This window comes from Catharus ustulatus, chromosome 7 (genome assembly GCF_009819885.2).
Source record: "Catharus ustulatus isolate bCatUst1 chromosome 7, bCatUst1.pri.v2, whole genome shotgun sequence".
NCBI lineage: Eukaryota > Metazoa > Chordata > Aves > Passeriformes > Turdidae > Catharus > Catharus ustulatus.
In genome coordinates this window covers 5,033,858-5,060,267 of record NC_046227.1, presented here as the reverse complement: position 1 = coordinate 5,060,267, position 26,410 = coordinate 5,033,858, and the positions used below count along the sequence as shown (strand labels likewise).

The 26,410-nt window shown below is 42.0% G+C and overlaps 1 protein-coding gene across 49 annotated transcripts in view; it reads left to right on the top strand.

The window, feature by feature from the left end:
* The window catches only part of MAP2 (microtubule associated protein 2), a 221,026-nt gene that overhangs the window by 92,187 nt on the left and 102,429 nt on the right, over nt 1-26,410 (top strand). For 10 of the 49 annotated variants that reach the window (XM_033064527.2, XM_033064562.2, XM_033064561.2 and 7 more), the window contains exons 1-2: nt 1,848-2,133; nt 2,491-2,556. The exons of 28 other annotated variants lie outside the window; for them this stretch is intronic. The gene's annotated coding sequence lies outside the window, so the exon portion shown is untranslated. Of the gene's footprint in view, nt 1-1,847; nt 2,134-2,171; nt 2,279-2,487; nt 2,557-26,410 lie in introns of those variants that run through there. 11 more of the 49 variants (XM_033064522.2, XM_033064516.2, XM_033064526.2 and 8 more) reach the window with 4 other exon arrangements.

Here is a 26,410-nt window from a genome sequence, read left to right as displayed (position 1 = left end):
TTTGGGTAGCTGGCTGAAGATTCATCCCTGGGCTCTGGGATGTGGGACACAGGCTGGCAATGTGTATCCATCCCTTGTGAGCCATGTGAGTTCTGTTAGAACCTCTGAAATTACAGGACAGTTTTCTGGACTTGTTCTTCCACCATCCTAGCTCCATGATGGTTTTGCTGGGACCTTCCAGAGCTCCTGGTTGCTTTGGCTGGTGAAGAGGAGCTGTAGAAGTGAGGGAGAGAGTGCAGCAAGGCTGTGAACAAGCACCAACTGGTAAATGGTGGAGCTGGGGAAGACAAGGCAGGATTTAGGGTTTCCTTGGTTTCTGCAGAGGATGATCTCTGCAGTGGGAGGGTTGGCAGCAGCAGACACCCCTTCCCATGAGTCACAGGAGGCTTTTTTGGAGGAAGGGTCTAAGAATTGCACCAGTGCAACTCCTGCTTGTTTTTTTTCCAGTTCCTTCCAGAAGGCCTTTTTTGCCACCATGTGGTACTTGCTCCACTGTCATCCTTGTCCCATGCAGCCTCCATTCCTCCATTTCCTCATCCTCCTCACTGCTGTGGTGGTTGAGAGAGTGGGGAAAAACTGTCAGCTCAGGACAGATGCTCTTAAGTTGCTGAGATCTGTTTATAGCTGTGAGGGTGGAATTTCTGTTTGATGCAACGGTTGATGGATGTGTGAAGTCATTCTGTGGTTATGGGGGAAGGCAGAAAGGAATTGATTCCCCTTGCAGCCCTCTACCCCCAGAATTTTGGGAGACAACCCCTGGAAATCAATGGGAAATTTTTTATTCCTTCCTGTAATTCCCTTGTCCCACTGAAAGGTAAATGGGGTTTGTTGGACCTCTCCCAAATTCTGTGGTAGGGAGACGTTTCATTTTCCTGTTGATAGCTTTCCCTGTCAAATGCTCTACTGTCACAGGGACTGAGAATCACCAGCTTGCTGCTGGAAAGTGAACCTAATTGACTTGTGTGTCCTGAGTGCAGGAAAATTTAAGCTTGTCTTCAGTCATTAAGCTGGGCTCATTGGTTACTCCTGACTGACTGCTCCTTTGCTGTGTATGCTGTTTTATTACAAACTTAAAATGCTTGAAAACAAACCAGTTCATCTTTTAATTTTTCTCATATTCTTAAAAAAAATTCATTTATGTTTTTCTACCCCTTCTTTACTATCCCTTCCCAGCTGAGCTGTTTAGCACCCCAGCTCCTCACAGAACACAGGGTAGTTTCTGAAGTCACAGGTTACTTTTCCTACTGAGATTAATATTGTCCAGAAGAAAACCTTGGAATAAGGAGATGAGATCAAAGCAGACAAAAACAACTTTGTGGCAGTAAAACTGAAGTCTTTACTTCACAAAGTACTTGTTTCTGAGCTGAGCTGTGCAGTGAGCCCTGTTATTCCTGAAAGGTCCTTGCTTGCCCCTACAGTCCTGCAGCACGTCTGCATTTTCCCTTGGTGTGGATAAGCAAATGCAAGGCTCAAACAGCACAGTCAAGCTGGTTCCAACACATGAACAGCACTAGATAGAAAAATTAAAGGGGGAGAGCAAAAAGCAGAAAATACTAAATCCCTCCAGCCCTCCTTTTTATCACGTACCATCCAGAAACCCTGTTTGGGATTTGGATCAGCATCACGGCAGAACCCGGGTGCGCCGCTGCCTGTGTGCAGTGCAGGCTTGTGTGTGTGGCTGGCAGCAGCACAAAAGAAACCAGCTGATGATATTCATAGGATTAAAGGCCTGATTCCTGGGGACACACTTGGTTGGAAGCAATTAAAATGCCTGTCAGGCATTTGATACCAGCAGCCCCTTGACAAACTGCTTCAGCCGCCGCGAGGTGCAGCATCCTATTGTAAGTGGATGATGGCGGAGCTGGCTGGCTTGTCGTCGTTCTCGAAATTTCTGTGGCCAGTGAACTCCCTCTTCCTCTCCCACTCACCCTCTATTCCTTCTCACCACTGCGGGGACTTCTCCTGATTTGCAGTTTTCCTTTTCCTGACGTGCACATGGTAGATACAAGCTGGTGGCTTGCAGACTGCGTCTGTCTGGAGATAGGCAGCGAACCGATGGATAACAACACTCCGGGAGAATGATTATGCAGCAATTTAAGGATAGGCTTTTGTGGTATGGCAGCATATGAGCTGGTAATGATTTTATTTAAAAAATGTCAGCTTTGTTTGTTTGTTGAGAATTTGAGAGAGTTATACCTTTGTGCTGAAGCTTTTTGGATTTTTTCTGCTGCAGATTAAAATCTGTAGCAGTGCACACTGGATGAATTAAAATGAATAGGTAATAAACTTCTGTGGATTTGTTGATAAATACATTGATGCATGCCTAGTGTGTGTTATTTGCAGACACACCTTCATACACAGATGACTGTATGCATTTTTCTCTTTGTATGACAGAAGAAAAACTTTTCTCATAGCTAAAAACTGTTTTTCAGCAAAAAAAATCAGTGTTTTCAGGGTATTTTTGCCCCTCCCTTTGTTTTGTATTAGCAGATTCTTCAGTGTATAGTCTTGGACGCAGCGTGCTGATTGAAATCTTCTTGTTCAGAGATCGGAAAGGTAGGATGCCTCTCTCTGAATGTGAGAATGACTGTGGTACAGGGTGTGGGCTGCTCTTTGTTATTTTGGTTTTCCTTTTTCATTTAAATAGTAGTGGTTTTGTTTTTTTAAATTTTTGTCAGCTATGCAGAGATTTTCAAATTGTAATGCCAGGCACTGTGAAGTTATTTTTGATGTGTAAGGATGTGCTTTAGGTAGCTAATTAGTCCTTTTAGCTGCACCTACCAAAGGATGAGGTACAAACCTGAATGCTTATCTATTGTCTTGTGTTAGTGTAGCCAGGCTGCAGGCTGCCTCCTGTCATACCACATTTGGGGTCGTCCTAATGCTGATTTTAGCATCAGCAAGGACAGGGTTAAACTGGCAGGCTTGTTCCAAGCAGGTACAATCTCTCACAGGAAAGCAGCTCATGGATCCAGTAGCCTGTCAGTGCTGGGTGAGCTTTTTGATGTCTGATGGCTTTTTGGCATACCACTGGCACCTCAGAAATTGTGGTTGCATATCAAAAGGAGGAAAACAAGCTGGGGTTTTTGACAATGTCATTGCTAATTCCCAGGAGTAGCAGTTTATTGCCCTCTTCCCTTGATACCTTTTTGCTGTGGTTACTTTAAGCCCTTGCCCCTGTAAAGGAAAGGGGGAGATAAAACATAAAACATACTTTGTATTGGACTTCCAGGTGTGTCAGGCAGTTAAGGAATACGGATTTCATTGATTTGCAGTGAGGATTGTGCTCAAGAAAAAAAAATCAAAATCTAGGCAGGATTGAAAATCTGCTCCCTTCACCTTGATGGAGAGAGGAGAAGATATATCCATGTTGAATTAACTTTTCAGGTGCCAGTTCTCACCCAACACCTACCAAACCAACCTTTATGGTGTTTCTGTTATGGTGCCTGAAAGGTGATCATATTTCTTAGGTCTGCATTTAGACCTGGAGGGAATGTATGCAATCACAGTATGCATGTGGCTTTAGTCTGAAGTTTTAGGGGGCCTTTTAAAAACCTGAAAAAAACCCGCAGATTTTTTCTGGAAAGGAGGTTCTGTTTCACTCTTTGAGACAGCCTGCCATTGTGGCTCCCCAGACAGGCAGCAATCCCAAACCAGAACCTGGGCCCTGGCAAAGGAGTGGGCCACTGCTAACAACAAAGCAGCCTCAGAAAGGTGGCGAATAATCCAAATCAATGAAATTAATTTCTAGGACTGGTTGGTAGATACTGTTTCCTAAGAGAAAACATTGTGAATTTTTCCAGATATTCTCTCTCCTGTTTTCTTACATGCAATTCCTTTCTTTGTTTTGCTCTTCTACACATCTTTCCATTCTCTTGGCCCTTGTAGTTTTTCTGTCTTTAGCAGAAGCTTTTTACCTAATAGATTTTCCTGGCTGAATAGAATTCTTGAAAGGAATTCTTGCTAGTTTATCTTAGGTGCATTTAATACGTTTCCTCCTGGTATCAGTTATTACATTACTAGACTCATTGAAATAAAAAAGCCTGTAGTGAAGGGTGTTTAAAATACTTTAATTTGGGAAAAATGCGTTCAGCTATTTGATTTTAGCTAAGAACAAGTCCCTTCTCTTCCCTTTACTTTTAATTTCACTTCCATTGTTCAAGGCAACAAGCCAAACTGCAGTCTCATTCTCATTTCATTAGTGTTTTGCAAACTCTGTCTCAAGGACTAATACTGCTTGCTGGGCTTGCTGTCAGAATCCAAGGTTTTGCTGCAGCATTGGAGAAGGGGAAAGGAAGGATCTCTCACAAATAGAAATGGTAGCATTGTTAGCAGGCAAGTAGAGCTGCCTAGTTTTTATAGTATTGATGGATAAAGAGTCCCATTTTTTGACAATGTGATCCTTCACATCCCAGCAGGTTTTCATCTGCTATTGGAATGTCTCTTATCTCCAGTGCACAGCATTTTATCAGTCCTCTGTGGTATCCTGAAAACAAAGAACAGGCATCAACCATTTGTTATTAAATCAGAGTTGGTGGAGACTGGATTTTTTTTACTACATACAAACATACATATACATTTCTTGTACTTCTGGTTTAGCAGTCATTTTGGCCTCCTCCTTTTATCTGGATTTTTAAGATTTGTGTTGCAAATCATTCCTTTGGGCTACAGAGAAGAAAATGAGATGTTACACTGGCAAAAATGGGAATTATTTCAAACAATATAATTTTCTTGATGAAGAGGTAAGGGGCATTGAGGCTGTAAGAAGAGAATTAGTTCTAGATTGACAGGACTTCATAATCCTGTGGCCACAGGGATAGTTAGCTTGGAATATCAAAAGAAAAGCATTTTGTTAGCTGATACAAGAAGCCAGAGTGTGCAGCAGCAGTGAGGTATGCTGGGTTACAGTGTGTGGAGTCCAAGGCTTACAGGCAGGATGACGTGATGTTTGGCACTCACCTTCAGTTAAACACATGACATGGTGACCAAATGCTCCAAAGGCACCCAGAAGGAGCATGTGGTGTCATTCCATCAGTGGTGTCGTGGTGTCACTTCATCCCTAGGACTGTCCTGCAGGGGTAGCTTCAGGAGTGAGCTTGGGCCTCCAGGTCTGCCCCTGCCCTGAGATTGTCATCTGTGTTCTAACCCTGCTCTCAGTGATCTTAGTAAGGAGGCCATCTGCTTGATGACTGTTCTAGGCTGGGTCTCAGCACCCTTGGTTTGTTTGATTAGGGTTAGATCACTGGGCTTAATGTTGTCTTGTCCCATGATTACATGAAACAAGTAGTGGTTTGAGCATTGGAATGAACGGTGCTGAGTTTGATTTATGTCTTGTGCTTGATGAACAGTTCTTAGTGATTATATTCTTGCTGTTATACTGATTACAAAGGCTGTCTTGTAGGTAAACAGTTTGGCAAATAAGGGTCCTATATTATGGCATTTCTTCCAGCTGCAATGTGAGCAGGGTCACTTGCAGGATCTACTTTTCCTACTTGAATGTTGATTTTCATGGGACTTGTAGGAAGGCAGTTACCTCTGTAACAAAACAGGCTGAAATTGGTCAAGGGACTCAAAAGTTACTATGTGCAAAGAACATAATCTACATACTTTCAGTGACTAAGACTGGAACTAATAGATCCTGATGAAAGTTCTTTCATATGTGTTTGCATCGTGTGTCCTCTCCTGTGCCAGAGCTTCCACTGTTCCAGTTTCTGTGTGGCCATGTGCTGTCAGCTGGGCAGGACACGATGTGCTCCAGAGCTGCTCTGGCTGCTGACTGGCCATTGTGTGCATGTTGGGAAGGTCAGAGGCACTAAGGGTGCTTTCTTCATTTGAAGGAAGAATTCAATTTAATTTTGTTTTTCATTTCTAGGAAGAAAAGTTTCTGCCCTTAATTCTCTGTCAAACTATATTTAAGTATTAAAAGCTAGGGATAGTTAGCAGAAGTTTGGTTTGGTAATGTTAGAAAAGACCCTGTGTAACCTGCCAAGAAAGCAACCATTAAAGCACAGGAATCCAGTGGAGGATGAACTGGACCAGGAGCTGGGCTGACATGGCCTCAACTGGAGGAAGAAGGTGCTCATGGTTAGATGCAGGCCTGAATGGCTGTAAACTGCCAGGTTAATTCCTGAAAGTTTGTGTCCTCTTCCTTATTTTCTTTGTCTCTAAGACAAAGACATGCCAGTGTATTTCTCAGGAGAAATACTCATCAGCTTTGCAAAATGATTGAGATCTTTGGTTACAGGAAGCTGCTAGATTTATGAGACTTAGGATGTGGTAACAAAGGTGTTTGGGGTATTGCTGCACTAGCAGTAGCAATAAAAATGTTAAAATACATTTACTAAGACTTGATTTCTCCCAACTTCACCCATCGACTTAATTATTTTTTCTTTGCTGTATCAAATTATATTGTGATCATAGAAGTCAGTGATGACATTTAAGATGTTAATGAATAAATAGTAATCAATTAATCTGTCCCATTTCCTTCAAAAGAATGGCTGTTTCCTGATGGACACTTAGCTGGCATCCCAAAACTGTGAAAGGCAGAGTTTGTGTTGCCAGTAGCATGCTAGGAAAAATCCTCTGTAGCAGCAATGCTGCTGACTCATGCTTTACAACCCTGGAACATTCCCTGAAAGGCTGGAGGTGCAGATTAACTTCCTTTCCCCATCCTGCTCAGGGGACAATTCATTCCATTATTTGCCACCAAGTGAAGCCTCTAGATAGTTATGCACTGCTGCTGCTTTCACTGACCTTTTACAGAGTGCATTAGCATGGAACTTGCGAGAAATCATGGGCAATTTATTTTAATACATTGGGTGTCAGTTGGTGCTAAATCACAGAAGCTATTTACATTTATTTTCTGAGTCATCCCAGTTCTTGTGATAAAGTGATTTTTTCGGTGTGTATGGTTAGTAAACTGCATTTATCTCTACTTTTTCTCATTTGCTGTGTGTATTTTGCTTGAAAATGCAAATGTATGCTTTAATTGGCTAAAAGAAAATAAATGTAGGGAAGTGCCTTTCTTTTCTGTTTGAAGTTGTCTCTGGCAGGGGTTAGAGAAGGGACAAGTCCACTAACATTTCATAATTAAGGACAGAACTATCTGCTTTAGGATTTCCATAGTTGCAACAGTTTAACTGAAGTCTGTTTAAGGGGGATTGACTTGCATTGATCCAAACCCCTTCTCAGCACTTTCTAGTGAGATTATGGTGGCCTGGCAGGTGAATTGGCATTATACTACTCCATGCTGGCAATGCGGTATAAACAAGTTTATGATGAATCAAGATGGCTGATACCTGTATTGATAAATGCTTATTAAATCTGGGCTTAGTTGTTGCTGCATTTTGAGTGTGTGCCAGCAAATCTGTGTTGCCAGGCCACCATAATGTCACTAAATGTCACTAATGTCCTCATCCTGGAGCTACAGCCAGGGCAATCCTGGCCACCCACAGAGGTGCTCAGCCATGCTCATGGTCAGCTATCCAGTGAGGACAGATCCCTGAGCCTGTGGCATTCTGCTCCAGTGGCTTCCCCAGGCTTCTGCCAGAGCTGAGTGTAGTCTGAGTGTTGATCCTGTCTTTTAAAAATTTATAAGAAATGGGAAACACACATACTTTAAGTGAGACAAGTGCAGTGAACTCCTTACTCATAATACATGCTCTGCTACAGCCAGTGTGCAGCTCCTACATGTAACTCTGAGTCTCTAAATGACAAGACAAGCATCTGAGTAATCTTTTCTTGGGTTTAGCAAAATGATGATGAAACTGAAGGAACATTAGAAGTCAAAGAATCAGTCAAGATAGCACTGTTTTTTTTTTTTTCAAATCCACATGATAAAATAGAAATTAAAGCTACAAATGGAGAACCTCAGTAACGTGCTGAATGCCCTAAGAAAAGATGGAAAGCTTAGATTTAAAATTCTGTGATACCCCCATTTCCCGTAGTCCTTTGAATATACAAAAAGGGCTGAACTCTTTCCAGAACCCCTGGGGTCCACAAAGGTTTGTGTTCAGCACCTTTTGCTGTGGGCTCACTGTACTCAGAGCTGCTCCTGATGTCCCCCTGAGCAGAAGCTTGGTTTCTTCTTGGGTGGATGTGTATTGCCTAGGAGAATTGAATCCTCCTCTTGGAAAGTTGCCATGAAGTATGGCTGCAGTGCAGCTAAGCATATTAACAATCATTAAAGTGAGAACTGGTGCCATTATTTGTAGTGGTGGTGTTACATAATGAGTAATAAGAAGAGCAGTACTTGTAAGGTTGGAGTGAGGCATGGGCAGGACTGCTCACTGCAACGACCTTCCCTGAAACGAATGCCCTTGAAGGTCTAAATGAATGAGCTCACTCTTAGGTTCATGGTATTTAGTGTCCATTAGTAAACATGTCTTTCAGCAAACACTTGTGGAAGTAATTATGGGAAGGTAAATTCAAGACTAATGTATACAACTACTAGAAGTAGTATTACAATTGTATACTAGCTAGTGTGTGTAAAAACTTTAAATACCACTGTGTGTGTGTTACAAGGGGGAAACTTGAGCACTTTGGTGATTAATTATAGAACAAAAGAGATGGAAACTGTGCTCCATGACACAAGTAAGGCATCCATGCAACTCATAGTTTGCAAACCATAAATAACTCCCAGAAAGAACTCACTGAAAAATAAAAATCCCCGAAGAAACAAAAGCGTAAGAGAAGAAAACAAACAAAAAGGCAGAGTTCCCTGTTGCCTGGCACTATCATTCTGAACTGATGCACATCCCATTAATTCTGCTATGTCCCATAAGTTCTGTGTTTTGCAACTCTTGTAGTGGGTGGATAGGTGTACAATCAGAGTAGTCAGAGATTTTGATCTTCATAAACCTGTTAATTCAATGTGGTGGGATGGCCCTTAGTACATGGAACTGGCTGGGTTGGATTCCTTGAAGTGTTTGAGTGGGCATATTGTCATTGTGGTGAAGTCCTGTTATTTTCAGTGTTGCTGTCCTGTAACTTTTTCCTTGGAATGATATTTACAGATTGAGCAAAGCCTAGAGCCTACCTTTTTTGTGTGCTGTCATTCCTCATTTTGTGTGTCTGTAGGAAATGCAACGTGCTTAATCTTACTTAGCATATTGAATGGAGGGAACAAGAGCAGAAGGCTACTGCTCCTGCTGTCACACTGCTGCTGGGACTCCAGCTCTCCTGCACAAGCAGGAGGGACACATTTGTGCCTTTTGCTGAAGGTCACATGCATTTTTTCTTCTCTCAGTTGCAAAGAGATCTGTGCAGGAAAATTTCCTCTAACTTGTGCTGCTGTCTTTGAAAAAGGGTGCACGGAAGCTTAGGGCTGCTGTGAGATCCTTTATAGGCAGCTTGGCAGAGGATTGTGGTTCTGCTTCACAGATGTCTGGAGCACCAAGACCACCTTAGTTACCTTTTGGATTGTGATTTGATGGGACTGCAGCTGTGCTACAAAATACTTCTTGGCTGTGCAACCCAAAACATTTTCCTTGTTACTGTTCTTCCTATGTTAAAGGTTAATCCAAGCCCAGCAGGCCAAACATAAGTATTCAGCCATGGTGAATGACTTTGAAAAATATTTATGATTTTCCTCCTAAATTATCAATCTGTCATTAAGAGTGGAGAAAAGTAGTAGGAATACAGTTGAATCATTGCATCTGTGTCCACATGTTCACCTACATATTGTTAGTGCTTGTATTTGCATTTTCTGGAGCTCTCTTTATTACCAATAGACCTTGTAATAACACTGTTGTGACTTACAAAATTCCTTCCTGCACTGTCCAAATGGGCAGGAGAAGTTCGAGAACAAGCTCTTCTATCTGATATCAATCAAATATTTGAGATCTTTTGCAGTAAAATACTGTGCACAGACTAATTTCTGGAACAAATAAGCTTCTTCCTGTAACCAGATATTAATTTGCCCTGTGTGTATATATGTGCATAATGAAATATAATGTAGAAATATATATAAAACCATGGTGTCAGGAGGGGAAGAAAATAGTGTATCTTTCACTCACCCAGAATTTCACTCAGTTTACAAAACCCCAGTGTTTGGGATGTATTAGGGTGGGTTTTTTTAAAACTTTCTACATCTGTTGGAGGGGAGATGATTGTTTCTATCTTGTCAGGCAGAAAGGTTATTTAGGTGTTCTGAAATATTGTTACTGAGCTAAAATAGTTAAAATAATTTAAGAAATATTCTTACTGGACCTAGTAAGAGCACTGTACCTAGTAGCAACTATGGAATTGACTGTTGACTTGGAAAAACTTAAGACAAGCCTTGCAGTGAAGGATAATCCCAGATGTGAGCATGTCCTTTCCACATGTATTTCTGCTTCAGTAGTTTACTAAATGTAATGAAAGGTCCAAACTGTTCATGTGCATTCTGTCAAAAATATGTTGCCCCCTGTTATGAGCAGATTTAAACCCAGAGGAGCAAAGAAAGCTAAGTCTCTGTGTAAAAAATGGAAAGAACTTTGAAGGTTCAAAATACTCCCAAAATCAAGATTAAAACCAAACAAGATTAAATGTTGATGCCAAAATTGATGTGTTTTTATTTAATAGTAAGAGGGGTCTGTGCTGTTTGAAGTGTCTTCCCTTCCTTCCCTGATCTCTGGGGCAGTTTGGCTGGAATGCAGCATCCCATCCTCTGGGATGCAGGAGTGGTGGCCGTGGCTGAACCTCAGTCCAGTTGCGAGGTGCACGGTCAAGGTTCCACAGCTCACTTCAGTCCAGGGGTGCAGGATGGGGGGTTCTCCCCAAGAGGACAGCATCCTGGAGGCCTTGGGGTGTCTGGCAGCAGGTGATGGTGGTGGTGGGGTGGGAAAAGCAAAGGTCAGGGATTCTGCCCCTCACTTTCCCCTCCACGCTTTGCACCAGTTCTGCCTTCCTTTTTATGGGCCTCAGTGGTCCAATAGCACATGTAGTTTTCAGGAGTTAGAGTGATGATTATGCTAAGCAGACATAATGAGGAAGCACTTTTTGAAGCCTTTCAGGTGCTAAGCAGTCATAATGACAAAGCACTTTTTGAAGCCTTTCTCTTATTATTAGGCGCTTAAACCCCCTCTGGATTCATGTTACGGTGCTTTCTTGCAGCTTTGCTCCTTTCTTCTTAATTCAAGAGAAAGAAAAAGTTGTATAATAAACTATACTTTGAGAAAATCTTATATTATGACAAGGCTTTTGAGGATTTGCAGCCATGAGTGTGAACTTGGGTTCATTTCCCAGCAATCCTGTTCACAGAGATCATTGGGAGGCAGGTATCTATAAAGATGAAGTAGTGCAAGATGTCAGAAGTGGGGAGCAGGGACCCTCAGCTCCTGCAGGAAGCCTCACTGCTGGCCATGCCTGAAATGCTGACTGGGAGGGCTGAGGCTCATGGGCTGCCTGGCAGCACAAAGGCACTGGCACTGTCTCTGCAGGTTTGCTGTGGGAAGGTTAAGCCTATGGATTAAAGTAATCCTTAAAATACTAAAAGCCCCAGTCTTGCCCTGTCTGTAGGGGAAGGGCCTGTCAGACATCACAAACTTGCTGAGATATCTCTGATTGAGTGTCTCTCACCAACCCCTCCAGTGTGTCCCTTGCAGTGTTTTAGTTGTCTCTGGCTATTGGTTTGTCAGGCTCATCAGCAGCTTTTGCTTTTGGTAAAATGCTCCCCCACAGCAGAAATTGGCCTTGGATCTGAGCCCCTTGGCTGCTTAGCAGAATTAAGTCTTTCACCAATCCATGTCATTGAATATTCACTGCAGCTCTGGCTGCCCCAGCTGACACTGGTTTTCTGGTCCTTCTGCCCTGTCTCTGTCACCGATTCTGTCTGTGCAGAAAGTTTGTATCTCTGAAGTGAAACGGGCAGTTTTTATTTTTTTGTCTCTCTGCTGTCCGTGGCAGCTTGTCTCAGAACCCCAGTGAAACACTGGGCCTGCCACATTTCCAACACAATGTGCCCTGCCTTTCCCAGAGCTGTGCTGTTTTGTCCCTGGCTCTGCAGCATGTGTTTGCAAGGCACAGAGGCGTAGCTTATCACTGCTGGGCAGGAGCATCTGTCCCAGGCTCTGCTTGTGTTGTGTTTGATGGACAGAATGGGTGAATTGCTAAATGAAAGCGTGGAAGGAGACCCCATGACCTCTGCACCTGTTTTAGGTTAGAGGGCTCCATGAGACAAGAGCCAGCCTTTGAATCAGCATGTCTAGAGCTGGGCTGGGTATAGGAAAACTACTTATCTGTTTAAATAGACTTGATGGCTATTGTGTGGCTGCCATCTGTCCTATTTCACACAGGGTAACTTTGTTTTATTATCATCTTTAACCATATCTTACTAGGTCTCTAAACTGCTGGTCAGTCTGCATTCATTATTGAATAAAGAGGCTGCCACTTTTTACCAGAAAATAATCTTACTACAATAGTGGTAAATGAGCCCTGTTTTCTCCCTGTTTTGGTGTGAGTGCCTTTCTGCACAAGAAATGTGATTGATAGCAGGGACCTCACGGCAGCATTTATCATCCTGATTAAGCACAGCACTTTAATGAGGTTCTTTGCTTTAAACAGAAGAAAGACAGTGGCCATCTAAACAATAGCTGGAGCATTAAGCATTGAAAACCAAAATGCATGCTATGATTTTTTTTTTTTTAATATTAGGAGGGGGAAGAAAAAACAGGATTTAAACGAGAACAGGTGTTGGGTGTGGAGGATGCTTTGGGGAACTTTTCACAAGGTTTGTTAGCAAGAGTTAAGAGTTTTGAAGGAGTTTTCAAGTGGGCTAACAGTAATAAAAATGTAATAAAAATGTGTAGACATTGTGGGGCCAGTTCATATTGCAGTCAGTCTGCTTGCCTGCTGTCAGGAGATGGTTCATGTGCTGATGATTGATTCTACTGTTGGCATGGCAGTAGGAAGCAGGCTGAAGGTCTGGGTACCTCCAGACCCAGTTCCGTGCAGCAGCTGCAGGAGATCTGCAGCACTGCATGTGAGTGGGAATAGGAGGCACTCTGCAGTTCATGTTTTATCCATCTGTTCTTTCCAAGTGTTCTCAGCATCAACAATGAAGACTTTGTAAAAGGTTGCAAGCATTGAAGTGCCCAAGTGACATTCTTCCCTTTGACAACCTGTCATTAGAAAGCAGGAATTCCTGCAAGAAAGCAGGAATTTTCTGGAAGATTTCTGAAGGTGTTTGTTGTCCTCAGACAGAGGTTTAAACCCAGGCAAGTCAGGGTTCCTCTGTTGCTTTTGGAAGTATCCCTTACTTTGAGGGCTGCAGGGAGCCCTGTGTTTGTGCAGAGATGATTGAATTGTCTTTGGGTGCTTAACCCTTTCCAGTGTACATCTGTGAGGTGAAAGTTGAATGAAATCTTAGCTCTTTCTGTAGCAAAATCCTACGCAGGTTTCTATGCTGACAGGGTGAGAGGGAGAGCTGAGTCCTCCATCCTGTGAAGGTTCTCTCAGGACCTTACTTCCTTCACCGGAGGTGAAAGTTGGGAGGTGGTTGGTACATGAATGAGTTAATTTATAGACAATTTATTTTAATGTCTTTGCAGAGCAGTGCTGGCTTCTTTTTGTCCATTTCTAGTCTTTGTCCTATTGACATCTGTTGAGCTTCTGCAAAAAGTTGGAAGTGCCCCAGTAAGCACTGCATGAATCCATTCCTAATATATCCTAAAGGGGTTATTGCTATGGGGTGCTGTGCCTGAGCTGTTGAGTCACTGGTGGTGGTAGTTGACAATATCAAATTCCAACAAGGGAATGACCAAGAGAATATTTCCTTTTGGACGCTTGTGGTCACAGCTATTCTGTGTCAGGGTCCCTTGCTGCTTGGAGGGGAAGCATCTATCTTGCAAAACTTAAGCCAAAACTTGGAAAAAACCAAACCTAATCAAACAAAAAGAAAAGTGGCAGAGGAGGAAGGGAAATAGAAAGATCCTGTTCTGTTTTGAATTCCCATTGACTCTGGCCACCTGTGTGGCTTTGGTGTTGTTCTGTTGCAGGAATAACAATTTATAGAAAATGAACCTTCATTCTTCCTACCTTAACCATCCTGAGCACTGTTGGCATTTAGGATTGGAGGAGGAAGGACTGTGAGGTTGCTACATTATGACTTAAGCAAAACTAAGGAGCAACTATCAGGGATTTGGGCCATTGTAAAAGAAAACCTAAGTAACTGTATATGGTGAGACACACTGAGTAAAACAATTTGAGGGTTGGTAAACTGGTGAGGGGACACTGACACACAACACAGTTGCACTTACGAAAATATATTACTTCACTTGCTGTGATTTTAAACTTCAAAGCAATGAAACAATTGCTACCCTTAATGGGTAAAAAAATAGATTGGAGCAAATAAGCACCCTCAAGTTAAAGTCTTGACCCTCCAACCCATTTTACTGTGTATGTAAAATGTACAGGTTGGGAGGACAGCTGTTCCCAGAGCTTGCAGCATGTTGGTGTCAGTACTGCTGTGGAAACTTGCTGCTACATCTCCTTGGGGCTGAAGAAATAGGCACAATTGCATGCCTACTGAATACTCCTTGGGTTGTCTTGCCTATAGGGTTTTCCCCACTTTTGTGTTTCAGGTTTGGTTTTTGTCTTTCTAGGCTCCAGTCATGCAACTGGTAATCCTCACTTGCCTGGTATCAGTTGCAGTTTCTGGCAAGGGGGAGGAGAAGGTTGGAGATGAAGAAGCAGTCCATAAACTTTAAGTGGTTTATGTGATGGGGCAGCTCTCTCTGAGTTCTCTAGAAGCTGGTAGACAAAATTGCTTGCGTGAAGACAGTTTTCTTCTAGATCTTCCACTGATTTCTCTGTCATTTGGGATGAGTAATTTAATTCCTGCTCTCATACCACACTACATTGCTTTTTTTAACCTGGAAAATACATGGAAAATGTATTTCTGGAGGCCATGAGGTAGATACCTAAACTGTATGGATTTGTGTTGTTATCTAAAGCCTGTACATATCTTACATTCACTAGAAATTGGGGTGACTGGGTCAGTCCCTTGTCAGGAATGGATCTCGATCATGCAAAAGGATTCACAAGTTGAAGGCGCTGCTGTTAGATGTGCAGAGAGCTAAGTGACAGTGCTTTGGTTTTTGCAGCAAACAAAACCCTGTGGTCTGTAGCATGGCAGGGCACTAGCCTAGCGTTTGCTTGTATAATCAGAAATGGCAAATGCTTTTATTTTGGTATTTAAAATGCCAGAAATGAACATTTTAACTGCTTGAAAGTCATCATATACAAAACTTGCTGTTAGGGCCTAAGGTTCACTGTACAGCATATGTTATATGAAACTCCTGTGGGTTTCCTGAATCCTGTTTGATTATGTCAAGACAGAGCTATCAGAAGACCTGGGTTTAGTTTTTTCCTGGCCTAGTAAAGACCCAGTTGTTGACACTGAAGGCCACAAAAAGAGAAATGCTCTTGGACTCAGGGCAATGAACTACCTGTTACTTTTGTCTACGCTCTGTCAGAAAGCTGAGATCTAACAACTGATTTTAATATATTAATTTCATCTTTCCCTTTCTCAAATCATCTAATCTTGCCATAAACTTGTGTGTATGTTTGTGTGCAGTCAGCTCTTAAAGGTTGGTCTGCATGCAAAACCTGCACCATTTGACCCATAGGTGTATTAAGGGGCTGTGGATAATTAAACAAGTGTGCACATCCTTTGTTGTATGCCCAAGAAAGACTGAAGTTTTCTTCACTCTGGCACCACATCCCTTCTCAGTCAATCTGACTCTCAGGTCTGCAGAGATTTTGATGTTATGTGACACCTGTGTGGTATCACCACTTGGATATGATGGTTTATGTGGTTTCAGGTTTGCCATATGAGTTCCCTTTTGGGAGAGCTCACCCCCTGGCAAAGGGGCAGGGGCTGAAGGTGGTGTTCAGAGTGGCAAATACTCAGCTACAGCTGCCTCTGCATGGCAGCATCCAGGATGGAAGCAGATGCTTTCTGTGAGGACATATCCTACATTTCCACTGTACCTCTTCAGCTGATAGCTGTCATTGCACTGTGCACCACAGCTGTGAACCAGCTTGGGATGGACTTCTGAAACCTCATCTTGGGTCCTAAACATGTAACAGAGTCATCCTTCTGACCACTCTTTTCTTAAGGGTAGGGGAACTTAGGATTGCATGAAATAGATTCTCCCCCTTTTCTCTCTGTGTTACTTGTGACAAGTGTGTGATACTCTCAAGAGAACATGGTTCAAAGCCTGCTGAAACTCAGGTGAAAACTTTCATCGGCTTCAGTGGGTTTTGGATTGGTCCCCTAAGGATCAGTGAAGAGAGTGCACTGGGCAAATTTCGGTAGTGACATGAGAAGGGTTGATTTTGCTGGTGTGGGGGTCTTTGCTGCAGTTTGCAGGTGAAGACAATGGCTCTTAGGGTTCTCTCCCCTTGGTAAGGGGAGGCAGGCTGTCAGCAGGGCACAAGGCAGCTGGAGGAAGGCAGGTCAGATGGCAGCTCAGACAGCGTGCAGAGTGACTTGTACAAAGTGCAGCTTGGATGGCGTGACCTGCTTGACTTAGAGCACCACTTCACCTCAGCTGCAGTCAGTCTTGTTCAGGGACAAAATGGAGTAAAAATGCATTTTTAACAGCTGACAGGTGAGATAAAGATGAGGAAAGTTAATTGGAATTGTCACCACAGAGTCTTGTGCCAGAGGTTGGCATTATGCTGAAAAGTGACATTAATAATGTTGGCAGGATGGTACAATCTATTATTTAATATTAACGACTAAAATTCACCTTCTAATTATTCACTTAAATTGAGGTGGGAGAGCTTTGGTTTGCTTTAGTTTCCAAACTGCTGTTTCCTCTAAAGTGCTCATGACTGCCACAGATAGTACTGTTACACAATCCTTGTCTCTGAAAATGAAAAATCAACCTTAGTTGATCATCTTCAGTGGAGTAAATCAGTATAATGATCCATTATTAATCAGGTAAGGTATTGCTAAGGTGCAGTTGGGTGTGAATGTAGAGTGTGTGCTCTATGTATACAAAATAAGGTGCTTTAATTCACATATTTACATCATTATAAAGAATACTTAGACAGTAATTATGATAGACCTGACTGAATGTTAAAGGTAATAAAGGTGGGGGAAAATACCAAAAAGACCCTTTAAAATAAATTGTTACTTTAAAGTGGTTTAATAGCAACACATGGCTGTGTGGGCTCAACCTTAAAACTTAAATTTACTCTGAAATGCTTTCACTTTTCTGTTCACTCACTTTTTTACTGGTTGCAAATAGTACACTAAAGCATATGCAGTCAAAACATTGTAGATAAGGCTGAAAATTGGGCACAAGTTTTGAACTTACAGCATTTGTAGATTTTGGCTCTTGTGTAGCGTAGTTCAGTTGTTAGGTCCAGTAAAACAAAAATCTTTTGCAAGTGTTTTATGTGTTTGGTTTTTTTAAATTTTCTCCTTTGTACCTGGCAAGATTAGGGTGGATTGTTTGTTTATTTTAACTAGTTACCTTATTTTCCTTAGGAATAACAAGACTGGAACAAGTAATTTACAACGTGCAGTTTATCCAAAAGAATAGGTCCCCTCTTCCAACCCCTCAAGGCATCTGAGCACCCATTAGTCTCTTAGCATTAAATAGCCTTGTGGAGTAGTGTTAGTGAGACTGCTTCTTCATAGGCTGTTAACAACTGAGAAGAGCTGAAGGAAATTCATTACAAGTGCTGCACACATAACTACAGTAAATAGTTTTGTAGTATTATTTTCTTGCATTAAGCGGTTTTCTTCATACCAAGAATGTGCTCGGTCTTTATTTTGGCATTTCTTAATTTCTTTTTTTTTTGAGATTTGGGCTAATTGGTTGAATCTTCTTGATCTTTTCAAGCTGTTAGAGGTGATGAGTAAAGCACACCATCTCATATATCCATCTGAATTGAAAATACCCTGGTTAACTTTGCAGAGTGAGCCATTGAGATGCTGGAATATGGCAAAATTTTATGCACTCGTTACTGATACGTAAGGGGTTGTTTTCACCCAACTGCACAGTTGCCAAGAGGAGGTTGTATGACAGCAGGAGGATATATTCCAATTGAGGCAAATCGATTATTTATTTTGTGACACTGAGCACATATACTGGGTTACAGGGGATGAATTTTGTCTTTGGTTTCACAGACTTTATGGCCCCACTGTCACACTTGTTCAGGATGAGTTGTGTCCGTATTTACTCCTGGTGGAGCCTGTTGGTGGGACACCATATGTCTCTACATAATTCAGACACACATTTTAGGTAATGCTATGTTGGTGGCATCTTCTCCTATCAAATGCCTTTTTTTTCCCTGAGTGAAGAGCACCATGATGTAGTTCTGCCTTTGTAAGTCAGATTACGCTTAATCGTTGGTAGGAGGCCTTTGAGCTTCTCTGTCTCAACCTTGATTCTTGTCTCCCAATATCCCCATCATTAAACTGAGATGGAGCATAGCTTAGCCTGTATGCTTTTTGGCCAAAAGAAGGAAGACTGTAGATTCTCTCAAACAATGCCACCATGTCAGGGGTCTTGCATTAAAGACCGTGACAGTCAATAAGGAGAGCAAAATACAGCTTTAAAAAAATATGCTCAGCCAAGAGGCAATTCATTTGAAAAACTGTTTTAATTAGTTTTTAGGGGTGAGATACTTCACATGGCATATGTTTTCTGGGAAATGGTCCAGCTCAGTATTAGAGGCTACAAGAAAATTGGCACTAAACATGTGGGTGCAAGGTCTTGAAGGAATGAAACCTTAATAAAAGTACTGTCTGATTTACCTCAAGAAGGTTCAGTTCAGGTGCCTTTTAGTTTCCAGGAGTACTGACAGTTCTGTTGCTTTAAACAAGTATTGTATTGGTGGTCAAATTTTGAGTTCTACCTAAACAAACTTATGCTTTAAGGCCACACTCTCATCTCATAGAGTCTTGAGTTGTGCATTTAGGTCACTGTGCTTGTTTTGAGCCGGGCCAGGTCTGGTGACAATATACCTCTTTAGGAAGAGATGGAGCACTGGGCAGGTGAGCACAGAGAAGTGCAAGTGCAAATTAATAGGGTACAGTGATATTCTTCTATATCCAGTGATGTCATCACTGCATAGGGAATCACCCATTCTTTGGAATATCAAACCCAGTCTTGTTCCCATAGGAACAAGAGCATCTTCCCCAAAACACACTTGGAACTGAGAAGACTATCTCCCAAAGGAGAGAGTATGTGTTACAGGATGCATGACACCTGACATTCTCCCTCCTTACCCAGCTGGGTCCTCACCCAGCAGAAAAGAGAAAACATGCCATGCCATGGCCAGTGTGATGAGGCAGTAGGTGTGCTTTGTTTTTGGTGGAGGAGATGCTGTTCAGAGAAGTGCCCTAGTGTGTGCCCAGGAGGGAAGGTGGAATAAGTAGTGGCTGTCCATTTGTAATAGGTAACTGAGCAAGGTTTTAATTCTTTCCACACCTCTGATTTGACTGTTACCTCCTTTATTCTCCAGTCAATGTTTTCTGATCAATATGGAGGTGAAGAGTGTCCTTCAGCATCTGAAAAGAGAAGTGGAAGGAGGAGCCAGACAAAGCTCCCTGCCACTCTGTTGCTCGTTGCTCATTTCCTGTTTTCATGTGTTTCCTTAATTCCTACAAAACCCAGAGAAATATATTTCTTAATGCCTTAGAATAAGAAGCAGCAAAAGCACTGGGATTTCTTAGTTTGCATCCAAAATACTGTGTCTTCTAATCATCTCAGAGCAGCAGACATGAAAGCTCCTTCCAGAGAGATGTCACAAAGGTCACACGTTTTCCTTTGAATAATGAGCGGTGCTTTTAAAGGAGCTTAAGATAAACTTCAGGCCTATGGCCCATATGATCTGTTTACTGCATATAAAGACTGCAGCCCTTAGCTAAGCAGGAACAATGATTCTGTCACTAGAGCTTGGATTGAAACTCCAAAAATCCTGCATGTGCTTTCCTGATGGACCATAGAGCCTGTGCATGTTTTCAGGCAAGGCATATTATCTTACTTAGCCTCAATTCATAATCTTTTTTTTTTTTTAAATGAGCACAATAGCACAATACAACGCAGTTCTTAGCTATTTTTGAAAATGATTCCACATAAAAACCTCAAAAATCAGAGGCAGGGAGCAGGCAATAGTGGAACAGCTGAGGAATGGGAATCAGGTTATGGAAGAACAATGATAACTTTCCTGTTGTATAACTTGCATCTGAACATATTCTGCACTGGTGCTTAAGGACAAGTTGATTGATTATTACAGAGAGACTCTGCATCATAAATACAGGTACATAGGAACAACTGGGGTTTCCTTTTCTCCCTTTTGTCTATATTGGGATATAAACTGTTCAAGGGTCGATGCCTTTTCTCAGTATGGGCATTGCCTACTTTTAAGGGGTCCCAAGGAAGTACTTGGCATTTGAGTATAAACTAGAAATAAGTAGAATCAGATCCTGATCAGATATAAGGTTGTTGGTGCTTGCTCTGCTGATTAGAACCATAGACTCCCAGAACTGTTTGGGTTGGAAGGGACTTTACAGACTATGAAGTTCCAGCCCCCTCTGCCATGGACGGGGGCACTTTTTGCTACACCAGGTTGCTCCAAGTCCTGTCTAACCTGGCCTTGAACTCTTCCAGGGATGGGGTATCAACAACTTCTCTGGACAACTTGTTCCAGTGCCTCACTACACTCCCAGTAAAGAATTCTTTCCTAATATCCAGGCTAAACCTCCTCTCTGTCAATTTGAAGCCATTCCCCATTTTCTGTCACTTGATGCTCTTGTAGATAGTCTTTCCTGTTGACTCCCTTCAGGTACTGCAGTTAGGTCATTCCAAAGCCTTTTTGAGGTTGAGCAATCCCATTTTTTACAGCCTTTCCTCAGAGGAGAGGTGCTCCAGCCCTCTAGTCAACTGGGTGTCCTTCTTCTGGACTTGCTCCAACATTTTAGAGCTGATAGAGCTGTGGGATATGGAACTCAAAGGCAGTGTGCTGAAAAAATGAAGTCTTTCAGGCCCTGTGGTTGAAAGGAAAACCTTTTTCTCAGAGTTTGGGTGCCTCAGTCCCTGGTCCTGAGGTACAGAAAGACAGCCAGAAACAGGTGAGGTGGTCTGGCTCCCTAAGGTGCACCACAGGCTGATCCCATAAGTGAGATGGGGCTCAGCTGCATAGGCTGTATGAGCTGACTCCAGCCCTGGTTCTCCAACACTGAATGTGTCTGTGCCCCCAACAAAGGGAATCCATGGCTGTAGTATGTGGCAGCCTCTGTCTGGCTAATTTGTTGCTGGAATCTGGTGGTGCCTTTCATGTGCACAGGAAAAGCTGCCTCCTCCAGTTCTGGGAGAGTTTTTGCCTTTGCACAGCAGCCATGGAAGTTTGCTGTTCCTCTTGGCTGAGAAGATTTTGATGCATCACACACCTTGCTTATGTTTCTCTAGCACTGAAGTTTGCCCTCAGCAGAGCTCATTGCCTGCCAGGTGCTCACTCAGGAGCAATCCCTGAGCTTTGGACTGAGAACTGCCAAGTGTTGTCACATCCTCTTGTACATGATGTAAAGGGCACACCAGTTCTGGAGTTGAAAGTATAACCTTTACTGCTGACATCGTGTTAAGCAGTGTGATCATCCTCTTCTTTTAAGGAGATCTATTCTATCTTTACCTTTATGGCAATAATTTTTGAGCTATAGGGTGGGATTATAAATTGTAATAGCCTCACAATAGAAAGCATGAATTTTGTTAGCAAATGCACCAGTTCAGAAATTGAGGTTCTCCTTACTGTCTTTTTTCTTGCTGTCCACAAATGTTTCTTAAAAACTTTATATTTAAACAGCTCTGTAATGTTGTCTCCGGATCTTGGAAATAATTTTCAAATGTGTGAATTGAAAGTGTGGATTTGGAGTGTAAAAAAAACAACAAAAGTATCTTCCCGGAGGGCAGAAATGCTGGTCTCTATGTAACTGAGTTTTCTTTAAGTCTTCCCACTAGGTGTGACTCATCATTGTGGTACAGTATCCCAAATCCTTTGTTACAGAAGGCTGCAGCTCTTGTGTTCAAATGAGTCAGTAATCTTTGATTTCAGACACTTAATATTTATTAATATTTATTCAGGTATTTCTATAACAGAGCATAGGGTTTTAAGGAAGCTCTTCTGTGCTTCTGAGTGATGGCCTTCTGCTATGAAAAATCCACAAATTTTACATACTAGCGCTGAAAAAGAGACAAGTTTGCTACGTGAAGTAGGGAATAGAATACTTATTTTAAAAATTGTTCCAACTGGTGTTAGGTGTTAATGGCTTTGCTGTGGTGCATAAAGTCCATAATCTTAAGGTCAAAACACTGTTTTTGATTCATTTTATCTTCATAAAAGTGTTGCAATCAGTGTTAGCTTTTGTTGGAGAAAGCATGGCACTGTGAGTAACTGATGCAGCCTGGTACTTACCTAGTCTTCAGCAAGTGAAGTACAGCTTTTCACCATGCAAATCATTTCCCAAGATTGGGTAAAGCACTTAGGGTAAGGCATTATTTTAATGCGTTTTGATGCAATCAGAAGCATGTGGTTCTGGGAGAGAATAGTAATTTTCTGTATAGGGATTTAGTTTCAAGTTAGGAATCTGTATTTGTTCAGCTTTTCTTGTTGACTTCCACTTGCTATGTGTTTTCAGTTGCACCATACAGTTCTTTTGAGGGAGAAAATAAGGCATATTAATGCTTTCTATTGATTACTCCATGTTTCCTCATCTCCTTAGCATTGCCTGCTTGCTTAGTCAAAAGCAAATTAAAGTGTAGTAGTGGAACATGCTTTAGAACTGCAAATAAATGGAATTATCAGAGAAAGGGTGATAGAAAATTAGGAGGAGGAGGAGCATTTTGTGAGTATTTTGGCTGGCAGTATAATCTGTGCCTCCTGCAGTGCTGGCTGTTAGTGTTCCTGGTGAATTTATCTGATTTTGTCCAGTCACTGACACCAGGATTTTCATAGGAAAGGGGATATTACAATGGGGATTTAAGAGCGCTCCAGGACCTTTTCAACTTCCCCTGGGATTTATTTCACTGCTCCATCTTGCCCTAGTCTTATGTCACAGTGTTATCAGCTGTTAATTAGTCCTGTGTTGGGAATTGCCAGGATCAAACAGGATCTGAATTGCTGAATCCCCATGGCACAGATTCCCACCTGCCCTGGGATGGCAAAGCCTGTGGGGAGATGAAACCTCAACAGATCAGTGCTCACCTGCCCATGCCCATGCCACCTGATGCTCAAAGCTTCTGTAATTTGCAAAAAGTTGCCTTTAGATTTGCAGATCTAAAACCTGAGTGCCCTGCAGCTCCAGGCTCAGCTGAACTGAGTACCTCACTGTAAAAGAGGAGGTGAGACTGATTTCTGTAAGGATGTTTGAGCTGCAGGAACCTCCACACAGCTTGTGGCTTATAACAAAGTAGTTATGAGTTTGTGTTATTTTTTAAAATATATGGGGGGAAAAAATGCAACAGTTCCTCCTGAACTCACAATATAGTTGTTTTCTACTTCTGGCAGCTTCTAGTTATTTTAAACTTTGCGAAAAATGTGGGGTATTTTATTAAAGTAAACAAAGCTATCTGAAATGAGTGCTCCAAAAGAAAAGCACACCTATTTTTCTAAAACCCTAAACTTGAGTAAGGACACAGAAAAGTCTTATTTTTTATAGGCACTCTGGCCTCAGCTTGACTTCAGCTAGCCCTATTTCTTACTAACATACATTCTGCTGAATTGGGCTTTTATGAGTTATAGCTGAAGATATTAAATATAGAACATTTGACTTCCCAGGAACCGCATGAATTATTTTAAATAAACAAGTGTTTTGAGTATGTACTCAAAATGAGTATATACTCATTACTGGGGAGAGTCCTTACAGCAAACTCATCTCCCAGATGAAAGCTGGTCAGTTTATTTTCTCTTTTCCCTGAAGAAAGGCCTTGCTTCCCAGAATTAGGTTTGCAGTTGATACTGAAGTAGGAAGTTGAGCTTAATGGAATCTATTTACTCAAACAGGTTTTTTTAACAGAAAAAAGAATAAATCTATGTGTTATATGCTAACTTCTTTGTGGGAAAGGATTAACTTCAAAACCTTCCTATTCCTGAAAATTCCTTCCTCTTTTTCTGATTTTAAAATGTATTTTTAGACACTTTGAAAATGGAAGAAAAAATTGCTTCGGTTTGGAATAGCTTGATTTATTTTTTTAGAAGTAAAAGAATAATGTAATTAATAAAAAATGTGATAGCCAGTCAAGTGGTTAAAGGAAGACTTGTGTCTTTAGCTGTATTGATGGGCACATTGTTTTGTTCCAGCTCTGCTGTCTACATCATATGTGGAAAAAACTCTGAAAATAAAGTAGGATTTCTTGTAAGAGCAGACAGGCAGAGTGGATTAATGAAAGGATGCACTTGGAAATGCCCATGAACCCTAAACCCAGTTGAGGATTGTGGAGGGATCCTGCAGAGCCTGTGCAGGATGAGCTGGGCAATGTATGTTTGTGGCGTCCCAGGAGAATGGAAATTGAGGATTTCTGCTGTGAACTGGGCTCCAGACTCCTTATGAATTACAGGAATGGAGGGTGTCATACCTGCTGAATATAATGGTGTAAAGTTTGTGACTAGCAATGATTTACAAATCTGTTTTGGAGAGAAGATTCGAGCCTGGCCTTTACAGCCTCTCAGGGAGTACCCACAGTCTGTTTTGGACCCTCTGCCCCAGCTTGAAATTCACTTTCATGGCATCCTTCTGCCCAATCCAAACATTATATTTACAAATTTATTACCTGCATGTAGTAAGATTTCTGTGCCTGAATACTTATCAGCAGAACCCATTGTTACTCTACTGCAAATAGGGTTTTCATTAAACCCTTTGCCACTGTTTTCCTAATTTCTTTATTAGACACAAAAGTCAGAGCTTGGGGATTTTTTTAGGGGATCCAGGCTTGGGGAATGAGGCTCTTAAAGACTGGAGAGCTATCATACTGTAGTCATTTGGACAGTTTTCCTGCTGTCACACCTCTGTGACTGAGTGACTGTGGCACTTGTGGGACCCATGTCCCCTAAGCATCAATCACTTTTAAATTAAATTGCTGTTTCTTACCAAATGCCTGATGATAGGCAAGTGTCACTTGAGTTTGCTACTCTTAAGAGTTGAGCAAGGATGAGAGAGAAGACATGGAATGAAGGGAAAATACTGAAGGGGACAATGCTGGATGTGGATGTGCTGGTGCCAGCCATCCTGTGTTCTAGGGGTGATGATGTGACTGCTGGCGAGTCCTGTTTCACAGTGGAAACATCTCTTCCTGATTCTGGTGTCATATTGTCTCTGGCATAGAGCATTGCTTATTTGCATAAGTCATCAGCAGGTTACTCGTTTTTCCACAGAGCAGGGTGCATGCTAAGAGGAATTTTATGGCAGGTGTAGTTGTTTCAGCAGTCTCCAGCCTGGGAGAGACACTGCTTTTGTGAGCATTGACTTTGGTCATGCAGAAAATCATGCTGTGTTTCAGATTTGGCTTGGATGTGCTGTGAGTGGTAGTGGGCATTTCTAGGGACTTTCAAGGTGCAGACCTTCAGGCAGGCTTGGAGGAAATTATGGCAGGGGATGCCTGGAAGATCCCCAACAAAGCAAGCAAAATGCTGTGTTTTTCAGTGTTTTCAACTACTGAAAGACTCTGCTTTACTTAATTCCCCATCACCCTGTGACAGGTAACTTGTGCATTCCAGATTGCTAATGGAGATTAGTGGTTTAGAGGTGACTTAAGAAAAAGCAGATTTAAAGCCTCTGGGAGATTTTGCTCATTGGTTGTATTGTTTATAGGAAATGCATGTATTACAGGAATATGTGTTAAATGGGCTTCTCAGTATGATCCTGAGCAAAGCTCATATGATCCTGTGGTTCTTTCCAAAATAGTGCCAGTAAAACTTCCAGCATGTGCCGTGGGATGGAGTCAGTACTGCAACAGTATTGCTTGGCTGTGCTGCTCTAAACTGGGGAGAAGGAAAAAGCAGAAATCCAAAGTATGGTATAAAAAATTCTTTAAAAAGGTGGGGAACACTGGCTAACGTGTATTGCATCCACTGTCATGTTTGCTCCCAGGTGGAGGTCTTCAGGCAATGTTTCTACACCATTTGTGTTTATCTTGGATGTCTCTGGTGGCACATAAGCCATGACATCAGAGCCATGCCTTTGAGGATGTCTTCTGTGTGCCTTCCTCACTTAATATGGTGCTTTGGTCCTTTTAATCTCAAGGATATCCATATCAGTGTAAAAAGCCACACATTAAGCTCAGTTTTCAGGGTTGCACAGCTTGCACTTGACTCTTCAAAGTGAACTTCACTGCACTTGAAATTAGAGATAACGTAGAGCCAGCTGGTGACAGAAACCCATGCACTAGCCATAGGCTAATGTGACTTCTCCCTGCAT